This window comes from Mus musculus, chromosome 14 (genome assembly GCF_000001635.26).
Source record: "Mus musculus strain C57BL/6J chromosome 14, GRCm38.p6 C57BL/6J".
Classification (NCBI taxonomy): Eukaryota; Metazoa; Chordata; class Mammalia; order Rodentia; family Muridae; genus Mus; species Mus musculus.
The window spans coordinates 120,777,073-120,796,762 of NC_000080.6; the positions used below are offsets into that span (position 1 = coordinate 120,777,073).

The window sequence follows — 19,690 nt, forward strand, 5'->3', positions numbered from 1 at the left end:
GTTGAGAATTGCTCTTTCCATGTCTGTGAAGAATCGTGTAGGAATTTTGATGGGATTGCATTGAATATGTAGATTACTTTTGGTAAGATGGCCATTCCTACTATATTAATCCTACCAATCCATGAGCATGGGAAATCTTTCCATCTTCTGAGTTCTTCTTCAATTTCTTTCTTCAGTGAATTGCCATACAGACCATTCATTTGCTTGGTTAGAGTTACACCAAGATACTTTATATTATTTGTAGCTATTGTGAAACGTGTTTCCCTAATTTCTTTCGCAATCTTTTTTTGTATACAGGAAGGCTACTGATTTGATTTAATTTTATATCCAGCCACTTTGCTTAAAAAAAAAAATTTATGGCACAAGTCCCTTCCGCTCGGCTCGAGCCCCGGGCTACCTTGCCAGCAGAGTCTTGCCCAACACCCGCAAGGGCCCACACGGGACTCCCCACAGGATCCTAAGACCTCTGGGGAGTGGAACACAGCGCCAGCCCCAATCCAATTGCACGGAACCTGAGACTGCGGTACATAGGGAAGCAGGCTACCCGGGCCTGATCTGGGGCACAAGTCCCTTCCGCTCGGCTCGAGCCCCGGGCTACCTTGCCAGCAGAGTCTTGCCCAACACCCGCAAGGGCCCACACGGGAATCCCCACGGGATCCTAAGACCTCTGGTGAGTGGAACACAGCGCCTGCCCCAATCCAATTGCGCGGAACCTGAGACTGCGGTACATAGGGAAGCAGGCTACCCGGGCTTGATCTGGGGCACAAGTCCCTTCTGCTCGGCTCGAGCCCCGGGCTACCTTGCCAGCAGAGTCTTGCCCAACACCCACAAGGGCCCACACGGGAATCCCCACGGGATCCTAAGACCTCTGGTGAGTGGAACACAGCGCCTGCCCCAATCCAATCGCGCGGAACCTGAGACTGCGGTACATAGGGAAGCAGGCTACCCAGGCCTGATCTGGGGCACAAGTCCCTTCCACTCCACTCGAGCCCCGAGCAACCTTGCCAGCAGAGTCTTGCCCAACACCCCCAAGGGCCCACACAGGATTCCACACGAGATCCTAAGACCTCTAGTGAGTGGAACACAACTTCTGCCAGGAGTCTGGTTCGAACACCAGATATCTGGGTACCTGCCCTGCAAGAAGAGAGCTTGCCTGCAGAAAATACTCTGCCCACTGAAACTAAGGAGAGTGCTACCCTCCAGGTCTGCTTATAGAGGCTAACAGAGACACCTGAAGAACAAGCTCTTAACAGTGACAACTAAAACAGCTAGCTTCAGAGATTACCAGATGGCGAAAGGCAAACGTAAGAATCCTACTACCAGAAATCAAGACCACTCACCATCATCAGAACGCAGCACTCCCACCCCACCTAGTCCTGGGCACCCCGACACAACCGAAAATCTAGACCCAGATTTAAAAACATTTCTCATGATGATGATAGAGGACATCAAGAAGGACTTTCATAAGCCACTTAAAGAATTACAGGAGAGCACTGCTAAAGAGTTACAGGCCCTTACAGAAAAGCAGGAAAACACAGCCAAACAGGTAGAAATCATTAAAGAAAAACAGGAAAACACATCCAAACAGGTGATGGAAATGAACAAAACCATATTAGAAATAAAAGGGGAAGTAGACACAATAAAGAAAACCCAAAGCGAGGCAACGCTGGAGATAGAAACCCTAGGAAAGAGATCTGGAACCATAGATGCGAGCATCAGCAACAGAATACAAGAAATGGAAGAGAGAATCTCAGGTGCAGAAGATTCCATAGAGAACATCGACACAACAGTCAAAGAAAATACAAAATGCAAAAGGATCCTAACTCAAAACATCCAGGTAATGCAGGACACAATGAGAAGAACAAACCTACAGATAATAGGAATTGATGAGAATGAAGATTTTCAACTTAAAGGGCCAGCTAATATCTTCAACAAAATAATAGAAGAAAACTTCCCAAACATAAAAAAAGAGATGCCCATGATCATACAAAAAGCCTACAGAACTCCAAATAGACTGGACCAGAAAAGAAATTCCTCCCGACACATAATAATCAGAACAACAAATGCACTAAATAAAGATAGAATATTAAAAGCAGTAAGGGAGAAAGGTCAAGTAACATATAAAGGAAGGCCTATCAGAATTACACCAGACTTTTCACCAGAGACTATGAAAGCCAGAAGAGCCTGGACAGATGTTATACAGACACTAAGAGAACACAAATGCCAGCCCAGGCTACTATACCTGGCCAAACTCTCAATTACCATAGATGGAGAAACCAAAGTATTCCACGACAAAACCAAATTCACACAATATCTTTCCACGAATCCAGCCCTTCAAAGGATAATAACAGAAAAGAAGCAATACAAGGACGGAAATCACGCCCTAGAACAACCAAGAAAGTAATCATTGAACAAACCAAAAAGAAGACAGCCACAAGAACAGAATGCCAACTCTAACAACAAAAATAAAAGGAAGCAACAATTACTTTTCCTTAATATCTCTTAATATCAATGGACTCAATTCCCCAATAAAAAGATATAGACTTACAGACTGGCTACACAAACAGGACCCAACATTCTGCTGCTTACAGGAAACCCATCTCAGGGAAAAAGACAGACACTACCTCAGAGTGAAAGGCTGGAAAACAATTTTCCAAGCAAATGGACTGAAGAAACAAGCTGGAGTAGCCATTTTAATATCGGATAAAATCGACTTCCAACCCAAAGTTATCAAAAAAGACAAGGAGGGACACTTCATGCTCATCAAAGGTAAAATCCTCCAAGAGGAACTCTCAATTCTGAATATCTACGCACCAAATGCAAGGGCAGCCACATTCGTTAGAGACACTTTAGTAAAGCTCAAAGCATACATTGCACCTCACACAATAATAGTGGGAGACTTCAACACACCACTTTCTTCAAAGGACAGATCGTGGAAACAGAAACTAAACAGGGACACAGTGAAACTAACAGAAGTTATGAAACAAATGGACCTGACAGATATCTACAGAACATTTTATCCTAAAACAAAAGGATATACCTTCTTCTCAGCACCTCACGGGACCTTCTCCAAAATTGACCATATAATTGGTCACAAAACAGGCCTCAATAGATACAAAAATATAGAAATTGTCCCATGTATCCTGTCAGACCACCATGGCCTAAGACTGATCTTCAATAACAACATAAATAATGGAAAGCCAACATTCACGTGGAAACTGAATAACACTCTTCTCAATGATACCTTGGTCAAGGAAGGAATAAAGAAAGAAATTAAAGACTTTTTAGAGTTTAATGAAAATGAAGCCACAACGTACCCAAACCTATGGGACACAATGAAAGCATTTCTAAGAGGGAAACTCATAGCTCTGAGTGCCTCCAAGAAGAAACGGGAGACAGCACATACTAGCAGCTTGACAACACATCTAAAAGCCCTAGAAAAAAAGGAAGCAAATTCACCCAAGAGGAGTAGACGGCAGGAAATAATCAAACTCAGGGGTGAAATCAACCAAGTGGAAACAGGAAGAACTATTCAAAGAATTAACCAAACGAGGAGTTGGTTCTTTGAGAAAATCAACAAGATAGATAAACCCTTAGCTAGACTCACTAGAGGGCACAGGGACAAAATCCTAATTAACAAAATCAGAAATGAAAAGGGAGACATAACAACAGATCCTGAAGAAATCCAAAACACCATCAGATCCTTCTACAAAAGGCTATACTCAACAAAACTGGAAAACCTGGACGAAATGGACAAATTTCTGGACAGATACCAGGTACCAAAGTTGAATCAGGATCAAGTTGATCATCTAAACAGTCCCATATCACCTAAAGAAATAGAAGCAGTTATTAATAGTCTCCCAACCAAAAAAAGCCCAGGACCAGATGGGTTTAGTGCAGAGTTCTATCAGACCTTCAAAGAACATCTAATTCCAGTTCTGCACAAACTATTTCACAAAATAGAAGTAGAAGGTACTCTACCCAACTCATTTTATGAAGCCACTATTACTCTGATACCTAAACCACAAAAAGACCCAACAAAGATAGAGAACTTCAGACCAATTTCTCTTATGAATATCGATGCAAAAATCCTCAATAAAATTCTCGCTTACCGAATCCAAGAACACATTAAAGCAATCATCCATCCTGACCAAGTAGGTTTTATTCCAGGGATGCAGGGATGGTTTAATATACGAAAATCCATCAATGTAATCCATTATATAAACAAACTCAAAGACAAAAACCACATGATCATCTCGTTAGATGCAGAAAAAGCATTTGACAAGATCCAACACCCATTCATGATAAAAGTTTTGGAAAGATCAGGAATTCAAGGCCCATATCTAAACATGATAAAAGCAATCTACAGCAAACCAGTAGCCAACATCAAAGTAAATGGAGAGAAGCTGGAAGCAATCCCACTAAAATCAGAGACTAGACAAGGCTGCCCACTTTCTCCCTACCTTTTCAACATAGTACTTGAAGTATTAGCCAGAGCAATTCGACAACAAAAGGAGATCAAGGGGATACAAATTGGAAAAGAGGAAGTCAAAATATCACTTTTTGCAGATGATATGATAGTATATATAAGTGACCCTAAAAATTCTACCAGAGAACTCCTAAACCTGATAAACAGCTTCGGTGAAGTAGCAGGATATAAAATAAACTCAAACAAGTCAATGGCCTTTTTCTATACAAAGAATAAACAGGCTGAGAAAGAAATTAGGGAAACAACACCCTTCTCAATAGTCACAAATAATATAAAATATCTTGGCGTGACTCTAACTAAGGAAGTGAAAGATCTGTATGATAAAAACTTCAAATCTCTGAAGAAAGAAATTAAGGAAGATCTCAGAAGATGGAAAGAGCTCCCATGCTCATGGATTGGCAGGATCAACATTGTAAAAATGGCTATCTTGCCAAAAGCAATCTACAGATTCAATGCAATCCCCATCAAAATTCCAACTCAATTCTTCAACGAATTGGAAGGAGCAATTTGCAAATTTGTCTGGAATAACAAAAAACCTAGGATAGCAAAAAGTCTTCTCAAGGATAAAAGAACTTCTGGCGGAATCACCATGCCAGACCTAAAGCTTTACTACAGAGCAATTGTGATAAAAACTGCATGGTACTGGTATAGAGACAGACAAGTAGACCAATGGAATAGAATTGAAGACCCAGAAATGAACCCACACACCTATGGTCACTTGATCTTCGACAAGGGAGCTAAAACCATCCAGTGGAAGAAAGACAGCATTTTCAACAATTGGTGCTGGCACAACTGGTTGTTATCGTGTAGAAGAATTCGAATTGATACATACTTATCTCCTTGTACTAAGCTCAAATCTAAGTGGATCAAGGAACTTCACATAAAACCAGAGACACTGAAACTTATAGAGGAGAAAGTGGGGAAAAGCCTTGAAGATATGGGCACAGGGGAAAAATTCCTGAACAGAACAGCAATGGCTTGTGCTGTAAGATCGAGAATTGACAAATGGGACCTAATGAAACTCCAAAGTTTCTGCAAGGCAAAAGACACCGTCAATAAGACAAAAAGACCACCAACAGATTGGGAAAGGATCTTTACCTATCCTAAATCAGATAGGGGACTAATATCCAACATATATAAAGAACTCAAGAAGGTGGACTTCAGAAAATCAAATAACCCCATTAAAAAATGGGGCTCAGAACTGAACAAAGAATTCTCACCTGAGGAATACCGAATGGCAGAGAAGCACCTGAAAAAATGTTCAACATCCTTAATCATCAGGGAAATTCAAATCAAAACAACCCTGAGATTCCACCTCACACCAGTCAGAATGGCTAAGATCAAAAATTCAGGTGACAGCAGATGCTGGCGTGGATGTGGAGAAAGAGGAACACTCCTCCATTGTTGGTGGGAGTGCAGGCTTGTACAACCACTCTGGAAATCAGTCTGGCGGTTCCTCAGAAAACTGGACATAGTACTACCGGAGGATCCAGCAATACCTCTCCTGGGCATATATCCAGAAGATGCCCCAACTGGTAAGAAGGACACATGCTCCACTATGTTCAGAGCAGCCTTATTTATAATAGCCAGAAGCTGGAAAGAACCTAGATGCCCCTCAACAGAGGAATGGATACAGAAAATGTGGTACATCTACACAATGGAGTACTACTCAGCTATTAAAAAGAATGAATTTATGAAATTCCTAGCCAAATGGATGGACCTGGAGGGCATCATCCTGAGTGAGGTAACACATTCACAAAGAAACTCACACAATATGTACTCACTGATAAGTGGATATTAGCCCCAAACCTAGGATACCCAAGATATAAGATATAATTTGCTAAACACATGAAACTCAAGAAGAATGAAGACTGAAGTGTGGACACTATGCCCCTTTTTAGATTTGGGAACAAAACACCCATGGAAGGAGTTACAGAGACAAAGTTTGGAGCTGAGATGAAAGGATGGACCATGTAGAGACTGCCATATCCAGGGATCCACCCCATAATCAGCATCCAAACGCTGACACCATTGCATACACTAGCAAGATTTTATTGAAAGGACCCAGATGTAGCTGTCTCTTGTGAGACTATGCCGGGGCCTAGCAAACACAGAAGTGGATGCTCACAGTCAGCTAATGGATGGATCATAGGGCTCCCAATGGAGGAGCTAGAGAAAGTAGCCAAGGAGCTAAAGGGATCTGCAACCCTATAGGTGGAACAACATTATGAACTAACCAGTACCCCGGAGCTCTTGACTCTAGCTGCATATATATCAAAAGATGGCCTAGTTGGCCATCACTGGAAAGAGAGGCCCATTGGACTTGCAAACTTTATATGCCCCAGTACAGGGGAACACCAGGGCCAAAAAGGGGGAGTGGGTGGGTAGGGGAGTGGGGGTGGGTGGGTATGGGGGACTTTTGGTATAGCATTGGAAATGTAAATGAGCTAAATACCTAATAAAAAATGGAAAAAAAAATTTATCAGCTGTAGGTGTTCTTTGGTAGAATTTGGGGGGGCACTTATGTATACTATCATATCATCCGCAAATAGTGATATTTTGACTTCTTCCTTTCCTGTTTGTATGCCCTTGATCTCCTTTTGTTGTCTCATTGCTCTAGCTAGAACTTCGAGTACTATATTTAATAGATAAGGAAATAGTGGGCAGCCTTGTCCCTGATTTTAGTTGAACTTCTTCTAGTTTCTCTCCATTTTATTTGATATTGGCTGTTGGTTTGCTGTATATTGCTTTTATTATGTTTAAGTTTGTGCCATGAATTTCTGATCTCGCCAAGACTTAACATGAAGGGATGTTGTATTTTATCAAAGGCTTACTAATTTGATAATTTTCTATCAAAACATCTAATGAGATGATCATGTGATTTTTTTCTTTGAGTTTGTTTATATAGTGAATTATGTTAATGGATTTCCATATATTGAACCATATATTGCATCTCTGGGATGAAGCCTACTTAATCATGGTGAATGTTCATTTTGATGTGTTCTTGGATTTGGCTTGTGAGAATTTTATTGAGTATTTTTGCATTGATATTCATAAGCGAAAATGGTCTGAAGTCCTCTTTCTTTGTAGAGTCTTTGTGGGGTTTAGGTATCAGCATAATTGTGACTTCTCAGAATGAATTAGGTAGTGTTCCTTCTATTTCTACTTTGTGCACTAAAACTATCTGGCCATGGACTTTTGGGGGTGGGGGGGTTTCAATGACTGCTTCTATTTCTTTAGGGGTTATAGAACTGTTTAGTTTACTTAATCTTGATTTAACTTTGGAATGTGGTGTCTGTCTAGGAAGTCATCCATTTCATCTAAGATTTTCCAGTTTTATTGAGTATAGGCTTTATGAATTTTTTTAAATTTCCTCAGTTTCTGTACTTATGTCTCCCTTTTTGTTTCTGATTTTGTTAATTTGGATGCTGTCTCTATACCTTTCAGTTAGTTTGGATAAGGGTTTATTTGTCTTGTTGATTTTCTTAAAGAACCAGCTCTTGGTTTTGTTTATTCTTTGTATTGTTCTCTTTGTTTCTAATTGGCTAATTTCAGTCCTGGGTTTGGCTCTTTCCTGCTCTCTACTCCTCTTAGGTGCATTTGCTTCCTTTTGTTCTATAGCTTTCAGATGTGCTGTTAGGTTGCTAGTATAAGATCTCTCCTATGGGATAGCAAAAACTCTTCTCAAGGATAAAAGAACCTCTGGTTGAATCACCATGCCGGACCTAAAACTGTACTACAGAGCAATTGTGATCAAAACTGCATGGTACTGGTATAGTGACAGACAAGTAGACCAATGGAACAGAATTGAAGACCCAGAGATGAATCCACACACCTATGGTCACTTGATCTTTGACAAGGGAGCTAAAACCATCCAGTGGAAAAAAGACAGCATTTTCAACAAATGGTGCTGGCACAACTGGCGGTTATCATGTAGAAGAATGCGAATTGATCCATTTCTATCTCCTTGTACTAAGCTCAAATCTAAGTGGATTAAGGAACTCCACATAAAACCAGAGACACTGAAACTTATAGAGGAGAAAGTGGGGAAAAGCCTCGAAGATATGGGTACAGGGGGAAAATTCCTGAATAGAACAGCAATGGCTTGTGCTGTAAGATCAAGAATCGATAAATGGGACCTCATAAAATTGCAAAGCTTCTGCAAAGCAAAAGACACCATCAATAAGACAAAAAGGCCACCAACAGATTGGGAAAGGATCTTTACCTATCCCAAATCGGATAGGGGACTAATATCCAATATATATAAAGAACTCAAGAAGGTGGACTCCAGAAAATCAAATAACCCCATTAAAAAATGGGGCTCAGAGCTGAACAAAGAATTCTCACCTGAGGAATACCGAATGGCAGAGAAGCACCTGAAAAAATGTTCAACATCCTTAATCATCAGGGAAATGCAAATCAAAACAACACTGAGATTCCACTTCACTCCAGTCAGAATGGCTAAGATCAAAAACTCAGGTGACAGCAGATGCTGGCGAGGATGTGGAGAAAGGGGAACACTCCTCCATTGTTGGTGGGATTGCAAGCTTGTACAACCACTCTGGAAATCAGTCTGGCGGTTCCTCAGAAAATTGGACATAGTACTACCGGAGGATCCAGCAATACCTCTCCTGGGCATATATCCAGAAGATGTCCCAACCGGTAAGAAGAACACATGCTCCACTATGTTCATAGCAGCCTTGTTTATAATAGCCAGAAGCTGGAAAGAACCCAGATGCCCCTCAACAGAGGAATGGATACAGAAAATGTGGTACATTTACACAATGGAATACTACTCAGCTATTTAAAAAAATGAATTTATGAAATTCCTAGGCAAATGGATGGACCTGGAGGGTATCATCCTGAGTGAAGTAACCCAATCACAAAGGAACTCACACAATATGTACTCACTGATAAGTGGATAATAGCCCAGAAACTTAGGATACCCAAGATATAAGATACAACTTGCCAAACGCATGAAATTCAAGAAGAACGAAAACCAAAGTGTGGACACTTTACCCTTTCTTAGAAATGGGAACAAAACACCCATGGAAGGAGTTACAGAGACAAAATTTGGAGCTGTGACGAAAGGATGGACCATCTAGTGATTACCATATGCAGGGATCCATCCCATAATCAGCTTCCAAATGCTGACACCATTGCATACACTAGCAAGATTTTGCTGAAAGGACCCAGATATAGCTCTCTCTTGTGAGACTATGCCGGGGCCTAGCAAACACAGAAGTGGATGATCACAGTCAGCTATTGGATGGGTCACACGGCCCCTAATGGAGGAGCTAGAGAAATTACCCAAGGAGCTATAGGGAACTGCAACCCTATAGGTGGAACAACAATATGAACTAACCAGTACCCGGGAGCTCTTGTCTTTAGCTGCATATGTATCAAAAGATGGCCTAGTCGGCCATCACTGCAAAGAGAGGCCCATTGGACTTGCAAACTTTATATGCCCCAGTACAGGGGAACGCCAGGGCCAAAAAGGGGGAGTGGGTGGGTAGGGGATTGGGGGTGTGGGTATGGGGGACCTTTGGGATAGCATTGAAAATGTAAATGAGGAAAATACCTAATAATAAAAAAAAATTGTAAAAAAAAATCTCTCCTATGTCTTTATGAAGACATTTATCGCTATTAATTTTCCTCTTAACACTACTTTTATTGTGTCCCATAGTTTAGGTATGCTATGTCTTTATTTTCATTGAATTTCATTTCATTTCTTCCCTGACCAAGTTATCATTGAGTAAAGAGTTGTTCAGTTTCCATAAATATGTGAGATTTCTGTCATTTTTGTTGACATTGAAGTCCAGCCTTAGTCTGTCATGATCTGATAGAATGCATGGGATTATTTCAATCTTCTTGTATCTTTTGAGGATTGTTTTGTATCCGATTATATGGTCAATTTTAGAGAAGGATCCATGAGGTGCTAAGAAGAAGGTATATTCTTTTATTTGGGGGTGAAATGTTCTCTAGATATCTGATAAATCCATTTGGTTAATAACTTCTGTTAGGTGTCTCTGTTTAACTTCTATTTCAATGACCTGTCCATTGGTGAGGTACAATGTGTGTTTTGAGCCTTAAGAAAGTTTCTTTTACAAAAGCAGATGCCTCAGAATCGAGACTTCATCTTGGTGGATTTTCCCTTTGATTAATATGAAGTGTCCTTCTCCATTTTTTTTGATTACTTTTAGTTGAAAATTTATTTTATTGGATATAATAATGGTGACTCCAGATTGTTTCTTGGGACCATTTGCTTGGAAAACTTTTTTTCCAGCTCTTTACTTTGAGGTAGTGTCTGTCTTTGTTGCTGAAGTGGGTTTCTTGTATACAACAGAATGATGGATCCTGTTTACATATCCAGTCTGTTAGCCTGCGTCATTTTATTGGAGAATTGAGTCCACTGACTTGAGAGATATTAAAGACCAATGATTGTTCCAGTTATTTTTGTTGTTGGAGGTGTTATTGTGTGTGTGTGTGTGTGATTCTCTTCTTTTGGGTTTGTTGTGAGATGATTCATTTCTTGTGTTTTCTTGATTGTAGTTACCCTCCTTGTATTGGAGTTTTTCTTCTAGTATCCTCTGCAGGGCTGTATTAGCAGAAAGATATTGTTTAAATTTGGTTTCATCATGGAACATCTTGGTTTCTCCATCTATGGTGATTGAGAGTTTTGCTGGGTATAGTAGCCTGGGCTGGCATTTGTATTTTCTTAGGGTTTGCATGCCATCTGTCCAGTATCTTCTGATGTTTAGAATCTCTGTTGAGAAGTCTGGTGTAATTCTGATAGGTCTACCTTTATTTGTTACTTGGCCTTTTTCCCTTACAAATTTTAATATTCTTTCTCTGTTCTGTGCATCTAGTGTTTTGATTATTGTGTGATGGGAGGATTTTCTTTCGTAGTCCAAGCTATTTGGTGTTCTGTAGGCTTCTTCTGTGCTTGAGATTCTCTGTTTTATCTCTTGTATTCTGGTGATGATGCTTGCATCTATAGCTCCTGATCTCTTTCCTAGGTTTTCCATCTCCAGGGTTGTCTCCATGTGTGATTTCTTTTTTGTTTTTATTTAAATTTGTAGGTCTTGGACCATTTTGTTTAATTCCTCCACCTGCTTGATTGTATTTTTCTTGAATTTCTTTAAGAGACTTATTTGTTTCTCTTTAAGGACTTCTACCTGTTTGCCTCTTTTCCCCTGTATGTCTCTAAGGGAGTTATTTATGTCCTCCTTAAAGGCCTCTATCATCTTCATGAGATGGGATTTTAGGTCATAATCTAGCTTTTCAAGTGTGCTAAGGTATCCAGGGCTTGCTATGGTGGAAGAACTAGGTTCTGATGGTACCAAATTACATTGGCTTCTGTTGCTTATGTTCTTGCCATCTGGTTATCTGTGGTGTTAACTGGCCTGGGTGTATTTAACTGGAGCAGACCTCATTGGAGACAGGTAGATCTCTGTGACCTGGGTTAGAGTGGGCCTCCTGGGAGGCAGACAATGCTATCCCAAGTGGGGGACGGGGGGCTCCTGTGTCCCTGGTTACAGCAGGCTTTCTGTGTCCCTGGTTAGGACAGACTTCCTGGGAGACAAGCAGGCTTTGAGGTTTGGGGGCACAATCTTCCCCAGTTGCAGATAGATGTACAGACCAGAAGGACTATGGGGAAGGAGCAGGTTAGATCCCACATCTTCTGGTGTGGGTATTGAGGCGGGGGTCTCACCTGTTCCCTGATTAATTATTGCAGACCTCCTGTGAGAGTATAGGCTGTGGAGTATGGGAAAGCGGTGGGCACATCCATCTTCCCTGGGTGGAGGTACAGACTGAAAGCTAGAAATTATTTTTAAACAAAATAAGCCAGTCTCAGAAGATTAATACTGCACATTTTCTCTCATATACAAAACCTACATTTAAAACTATGTATGTGGGTGTGTTTAAGTCACAAAGCCAGAAATGTAATCATGAGATGGGTGGAAGAGATCTTATAAGAGGAGGAAACAAAGCCAAGAGAGTGATGAAATGAAGATAATAGGAAATCAGAAGTTAGGGCTAACAAGGGAAAAAGGAAACAGCTGGAGGGGGAGGGGCAGTGGGGGAGAGCAGTGGGAACCAGCTGGAGGGGGAGAGGTCATGGAGGAGAATGGTGAGAACTAGCTGGGGGAGGAGTCCTGGGGGAAAGCAGTGAGAACCAACTGGAGGGGGAAGGATCATGTGGGAGAATGGTGGGAACCAGCTCGGGGAGGGGGCATGGGGGAGAGCAGTAGAGGAAGTAATGAGAACAACGGATAATAGATGGTACCTGTGTGAAGTGCAGATTTCTGGCTTCTTTGGAGACTCGGGTCACAATGTTTTGCTGAAGCAGACACAGGTGATGTTTAAACCCCACAGACAGTGGGAGGAAGCTATCACACTGGTTCTCCTTGCTTTGCTTCGCTAGTCTTTGCTGGTGATGCTCATGTACTGGTTTGCCTTGCATCGAGTTGCTGATCGTCACTTGTCATGACTTCATAGAGAGTAACTCACCGAAGAGCTCCTCCTGATATTCCAGCAGCATCTTGGCACTTCCTCGAACTCCGACTAGTTGGGGAGCCTCATGGTTCCTTCTGGAATGGTTACGTCTTCGCCATTGCTGATTCGTGAGTGGTGATTGCCGAGTGGACAGGACTGCAGCTGCTGATTCATGTTGGTGGCTTGCTAGAGGACTGGACTGCTGACAGTAAAGACCAGAATCACCCCAGAGAACTATTTCTGACCAGGTCCACATCCCCCTTTGCTCTATTAACCTTGCTTCTCCACTACCTCTGGTGGGTAGAGGGCAAGAAGGGAGGTTTAGCATTTAAAAATTCTTATTAAGGTAGGTTTTGAAAAATCAAAACCAACACCTGTGTATAAAGATGCCACAAAGATAACTATTGCTCTGTATGCTAACCTAAAAGGCTAATTAAAGCAAATACTTGGGTACGCAGAAGGTACACAGCGCACACATAGAAGATGGTCAGTAGCTAGAGGGGAGAACTTGGGGTGTCCTGTTGAGGTGCTGGGGAATGGGGAAGAAAGCACAGTGACAGAGAAAACCTCTCCCTGTCAAGGCCCTGGAAGCTAACCTCAGCTGGGAGTTCCCAAAGTATACCTTCCTCCAGACATCATGCTCTGGAACACGTGTGCAACTCATCAAACCTGTGCCTGAGGCAAAAGGACTATTTTTATTACTTTTGTTTATTTTATGTCTTTAAGTGTTTTGACTCTGTGTGTGTGTGTGTGTGTGTGTGTGTGTGTGTATAAACATGCATCATATGTGTTCCTGGTGAACAAAGAGGTCAGAGAAGTTTAACCCTTATAAATGGAGTTATATGTAGTTATGAGCTAATATGTGGGTGCTGGGAATTGAATCCAGGTCCTCTGAAAAAGCAACAAGTACTCTTTACCATTGAGTCATCTCTCTGGCCCACCCCACCCTGAACTACTTTCTTTTTTTAAGATTTATTTATTATTATATCTGAGTACACTGTAGCTGTCTTCAGACGCACCAGAAGAGGGCGTCCGATATTTACACCAGCCAGATTTGTTTCGGTAGATCTCCAACCCCAATGTGCCCATGCAAAGAACATACAACTCAGTTGTAATATTTATAAGCTGCATGCCTGGGTTAAGCAGATCCACCACTACTCTATTCCCCAGCTGAGAGATCCCTGACTACTGTGGCTCCTCCAGGCCACATGGGTCGGCTCCATTTTTTTTTTTATTTGACCAGTTAAGTTGGGGAGCAGGTTCATGTGGAATCCTCTAAGTACTTGACCCACTCCTCGTGGGGGCAGGGGGCAGTGGGGCACGATCAGCATGACAATACAAACAGCCCAAAGCAATCCACAACAGTGTTAAACAAAAGGTTTTTTTTGGTTTGGTTTACTCTGTATCTTTTTTTTTTTTTTTTTTTTTTTTTTTTTTTTTTCTGGTTTTTCGAGACAGGGTTTCTCTGTGTAGCCCTGGCTGTCCTGGAACTCACTCTGTAGACCACGCTGGCCTCGAACTCAGAAATCCGCCTGCCTCTGCCTCCCGAGTGCTGGGATTAAAGGCGTGTGCCACCACGCCCGGCTCTCGTCACTTCTCAGTAGAGAGGAAACACTTGAACAGAGACACAGTGTCTGTAACGTCTGCTGGCTGTTCTTCCTCCAACATCCTGTGCTGTGAAGTGGGGCTTTTGTGCCTCTATTGCTCCTCAGCCGCTGCCCTTTTCCTTGCTCAGCCTTGAGATGCTAGAACTGGCCCTATGGACATTTCTCCTTCTCTAGTTAGCTTGATGTTTGTCTGAAGAGGACACTGGAGGGAACTTGGAGAGCCAAAGCAGGAAGAAGGAACTCTCTTCCTCCTTCTAGTAATGAAGGTCAAAGCCAGGGGGCTACATGCATCAGAGGCAAGTACTCTGCCAGTGAGCTACAACTCACAACCCTTTCCTCGTTTGTAGTGTTATCCCCTTGACTTCCTGCAGAGGGCACTGCAGCACACACCCCAGAGGCTTCACAGATGCACCACTGAAATTCCCTAGCAGGGTATTCCTTCCTACAAGGGTTTTTTTGGTTTGGTTTGGTTTTTTGTGGTGTTTTTGTTGTTTTGTTTTGGTTTTTTTTTTAACTGCAAAGACTATGACCAGCTGCATCTTCAGCAAGTTCATCTCCAGCCCTAGTGTGTCTCCTCCGTCCCTAGCAACAAGCACATCCTGTGCCTCCCAAGTCCTTTCCATAGGTTACACCCACAACCCTGAGCTTCAAGATTCTTCTCCTCCTCACAGTCTCTCAGTCAGAGACAAGTAGGTGCTCTGGGAAACGGCTGCTCCTGGAATCCTTGGCATCTTCTTCATTTCTATTAATACTTATCTTAGTCACTTTCTATTGCTGTTAAGAGGCACCATGACCAAGGCAACTCTTATTTTTTTAAGAAGCATTTAATTGGGAGCTTGCTTACCATTTCAGAAGCTGAGTCCGTTAACACCATGGCAGGAGCATGGCAGCATGCAGATAGACATGGTGCTGAACCAGTAGCTGAGAACTACATTCCCATCTGCAGACAGCAAACAGAGAGAGACTGGGTCTGGCTTGGGCTTTTGAAACCTCAAAGACACCACCCCCAGTGACACTCCTCCTACAACTTCACACAACTCCTACACAACTCCAACAAGACCACACCTCCTAACCCTTCTAACCCTGTCAAATGTTCCATTCCTGGTGACTAAGCATTCAAATATAAGAGCCTCTGGGGGCCGTTCTCATTCAAACCATCACAACAGTTAAACACTTTCTTACTAGTTGATAGTCCTTTATGCTATTTTGTGTCTATTTAAATTACTGGTGGTGTTGCCTCCTGAACTTTGAACGTCCTCCAGGGTGAGCTTGGTGCAAAACCCTCTTGTCCTACTTTCTGCATTGCTATTCTCAAACTCTTTGAAAATGACTTCTCATCCCTGCCCAGACCATGGATGACATCTCTGCACATCTGTATGTTCCTTCCTTCTATCTTGCCTGCATCACACCATGCCCAATGGCAGCCAACCGTGACAGTTCTGCAAAAACAGTTGTGGCATATCTGCAGGTGAGTGGCATCAGAAGTCAACATTCCTGCCACTGGACTCACAGTAACCAAGGAAAGCAAGTGAAGTCCAGGCTGGAATGAAACTTCAAACACAGAGGGCCAACCCATCACCCACTCCCCCATCCCCCATCCCCCATCCCCCCAACCCCCCCACCCCACCCCCATCCACCCCCTGCTGAAGTCAATGCAGGGCCGTTGGTCTGCACAGGGTCCTCTTGTTCTACAGCAGAAGGACCCCTCAGGAGACAGATGAAGCACTGGGCTATCCCTGTGCAGTGTGATACATACACTTAAGCGGGATGAAGGAGCACGTGTTATGGGCTGTGTCAGGACTTCAGCAGTCATTGCCTTATAACCCAACTTCTCTTCTACTTTGTTGCGCGCACTCAACAGGCCAGGAAGAACGACGCTGCTACAGGATCCTTCTGCACACATTTATTCAGTCCTGTTTCTTCTTTCTCCATATATCTCCCTTGTTTATATCTCCCCTGTTTATATCTCCCTTGTTTTTATATCTCCCTTGTTTATATATCTCCCCTGTTTTTATATCTCCCCCGAACCCTGGGCCTCTCACTCTTTTATACTCTCAGTTCCCATCCACGCACAGCAGGCCACGCCACCTCACCAGGCACGCAGCTTCAGCTAATCAGGGCAGCAGGGGCATATCTCCATCAAACTGGATTCACCTGTATCCTGGTACACCTGCGCAGCACTCAAGATGTTTGTTTCTTATATGAGGAAGTCAGGTGCAAGTCATATGACTTAGCTGCAGTCTCTGGCGCCTTTGGGACTGCCGCCACACCCGCTCCCCACAATTCCCCCTTTTTTCTTTTTTGGCAGAGAGAATGTCTGTAGATAGCCCCCCACAGCCATGCCCCTTACCCGTCTTTGGGAGACAAACAGCATTGGTTTGATCCCTGTCTTAGGTTGGTGACATGCCCAGGGAGTGTTATCACTGACTACCTCTCTATTATGCCAAGCCACTCCTGGGGAGATTGTGTTTTGCTTGCGGCAGGTGCATCAAAAGGCCAGGATGTTACTTAACCTATGGCCAGATCTTAATTGCTGCAAGCAAGCCTCATGGGTGAAGGTAGTGGTCTGATCCCCAGTGTGCAAGCATAGGGGCCCTACACAAAACCATCCCTTAGGCTCATCACCCAGAGAGGTCTTGGCCAGCTCCCGTGTCGTTTTTCCTGAGGGAAGGGAACTAGGACACTGAACCTTCATGCAATCAGACATGCCTTCCACAGGATGCCAACAGCAGCTATCCTCTGTGCAGTGCTTAGCCTTGCACCCCACGGCATAATGCAGCATAATTTCTTTTAGAGTGGCAAACCGAATCTGAGGAGATTGTCCCGCCTCCACTGCAGCAAAAGCCTATGCTACCATGGCGAAAGTGCGGGCCGCACACTCTGCACCTAACACATGTGCCAAACACACAACGCACACGCACTATAACAAGCATACATCCCAGGGCTCTCATCCCCGCTCATCTTCCCTGAAGCAAGGGATAGATGGCCAGCGGGGCTATCTCTTTAAGGGGAATTCAGGGATCAAAAAGCGTGGAAAGAATATCATGTCGAGCTGGTATCGGCTTCTGGAATACCGAAAGGATCTCTCATCTCGGCTCCATCGTTTGTGCTTGTGGGATCATCCACCACATCCACAGGGGCAACTGGATCAGGAGCCTCATTCTTGCAGCGTCTCACCAATCTCTCCGGCACCCAAAGAGGTTCCGTCTGGTCCTGTGGAAACACACAAACAGACCCTCTCGCCCACGTCAACACCTGATCTGGTCGATCCCCAGGGGAGATGGACACAATACCTCGTGGTAATGAGACCATAACCTCAATCACCTGTGTGTCCATCTGGGGAGTCAATATGAGAGTCAAGTTTTCACTGCTGAGGAGGCATAGGGAGGAGGCACAGAAGCTAATTCGCCTTCCTCCTCCGCCTCGGCTATTTTGTTTTGTCCTTTCTGTCCACCTGATAACACTGTGTCTCCTTTCTTTTTCCTTTTTCTTTTTAAGCCCTTCTCCTCTTCCGACATACTTTCTTGTTGCTCTGTAAGGATTTTCTGACCTGTCTTGACTGCCTCTACACACAGTTTCAAACAGTAACAGAGTCCATATATCAGAACAAACAAGACCAAAACTATCAGACCTACCCACAAAGGGTCAATGGGAGAAAAAAGCATAACTACACAGCGAGGATCTATTGATCACTACACTGAGGTTATCATAGTTCCTTAACTTGTCCCCAAACCAGGAACCTTAACTTGTCCCAAAACCAGGAACCTTATCGTTACTTTGTGCCTCCTTCCTGGCAACTTTATACTCACCTCTATTTTATCCGAGGTCCTTCCCAAACTCCTGGGTTACTTTGTGCCTACTTCCTGGCAACTTTATGCTCACCTCTATTTTATCCGAGGTCCTTCCCAAACTCCTGGGGTCCCAAGTTTCACTCACCGTGAACTTACCCTGCCGGCAACCACTGACTGCTGAAAGTTCTGAACTCGGTGGGGGAGTCAGTTCCCCGTACGGGCCACCAATTGTCGCGCCCGCTCTCGACCAGCAAGAACGACACGACCACCAGTCCTTCTAACAGCAGTTTATTCAGTCTTCATCTTTCTTCTTTCTCTTCATCAGTACCGTTCCCCAGCTGAAGAGTTCTGAATCCACGCCGGATCCTTCTCAACAGTCTGTTTTATGGGAACCTTTATTAACCCCTTCTTCCCCGTGATGCAGTTCTGAATCCTCCCTGTAGCAGGGGGTCTTCACTCATGCCTGAAGATGTTTCTTTTCCAGGGTTTTTTCGTCCCAGGTCTTCTCGTCCTGGGTCTTCTCATCCCGGGTTTCGGCACCACTTGTTGCGCGCACTCAACAGGCCAGGAAGAACGACGCTGCTACAGGATCCTTCTGCACACATTTATTCAGTCCTGTTTCTTCTTTCTCCATATATCTCCCTTGTTTATATCTCCCCTGTTTATATCTCCCTTGTTTTTATATCTCCCTTGTTTATATATCTCCCCTGTTTTTATATCTCCCCCGAACCCTGGGCCTCTCACTCTTTTATACTCTCAGTTCCCATCCACGCACAGCAGGCCACGCCACCTCACCAGGCACGCAGCTTCAGCTAATCAGGGCAGCAGGGGCATATCTCCATCAAACTGGATTCACCTGTATCCTGGTACACCTGCGCAGCACTCAAGATGTTTGTTTCTTATATGAGGAAGTCAGGTGCAAGTCATATGACTTAGCTGCAGTCTCTGGCGCCTTTGGGACTGCCACCACACCCGCTCCCCACACTACTTGTCTGCCCTTGTCGTTTAAATCATGTTGTTATTTTCTAACAATCTCCCTTTTCTGCTTAGACTATAAAACTCATCATGTCTGGTATTTTACATTGGACTTCTTTATTACATTGGCCTACTTTATAGTCTCAGCACTCAGCAAAGTAAGTCCAATCTATGACACATAGCTTGAATGAATTTGTCCAAGAGCTAGCAGCTGCTTACAACCCTCACTTACAGAAAGACTGACAAGGCTTGAGCTACACCTCCGAAGAGATATAAATATAGCACAAAGCTACAGTAATTAAAACAAGATGGTTCTCATTTAATTTAAT

The 19,690-nt window shown here is 43.3% G+C and overlaps 1 long non-coding RNA gene across 7 annotated transcripts in view; it reads right to left on the reverse strand.

Moving 5' to 3' along the window:
* Positions 1-19,690, reverse strand: part of Gm41253 — a 44,182-nt gene that overhangs the window by 14,962 nt on the left and 9,530 nt on the right. For 5 of the 7 annotated variants that reach the window (XR_874981.1, XR_874980.1, XR_874982.2 and 2 more), the window contains exons 2-3: positions 15,440-15,535; positions 12,780-13,187 (exon numbers count right to left, since the gene is read on the reverse strand). This is a non-coding gene — a long non-coding RNA (predicted gene, 41253). Of the gene's footprint in view, positions 1-12,779; positions 13,191-15,439; positions 15,536-19,690 lie in introns of all 7 variants that reach the window. The other 2 variants (XR_874987.1, XR_874986.1) reach the window with 2 other exon arrangements.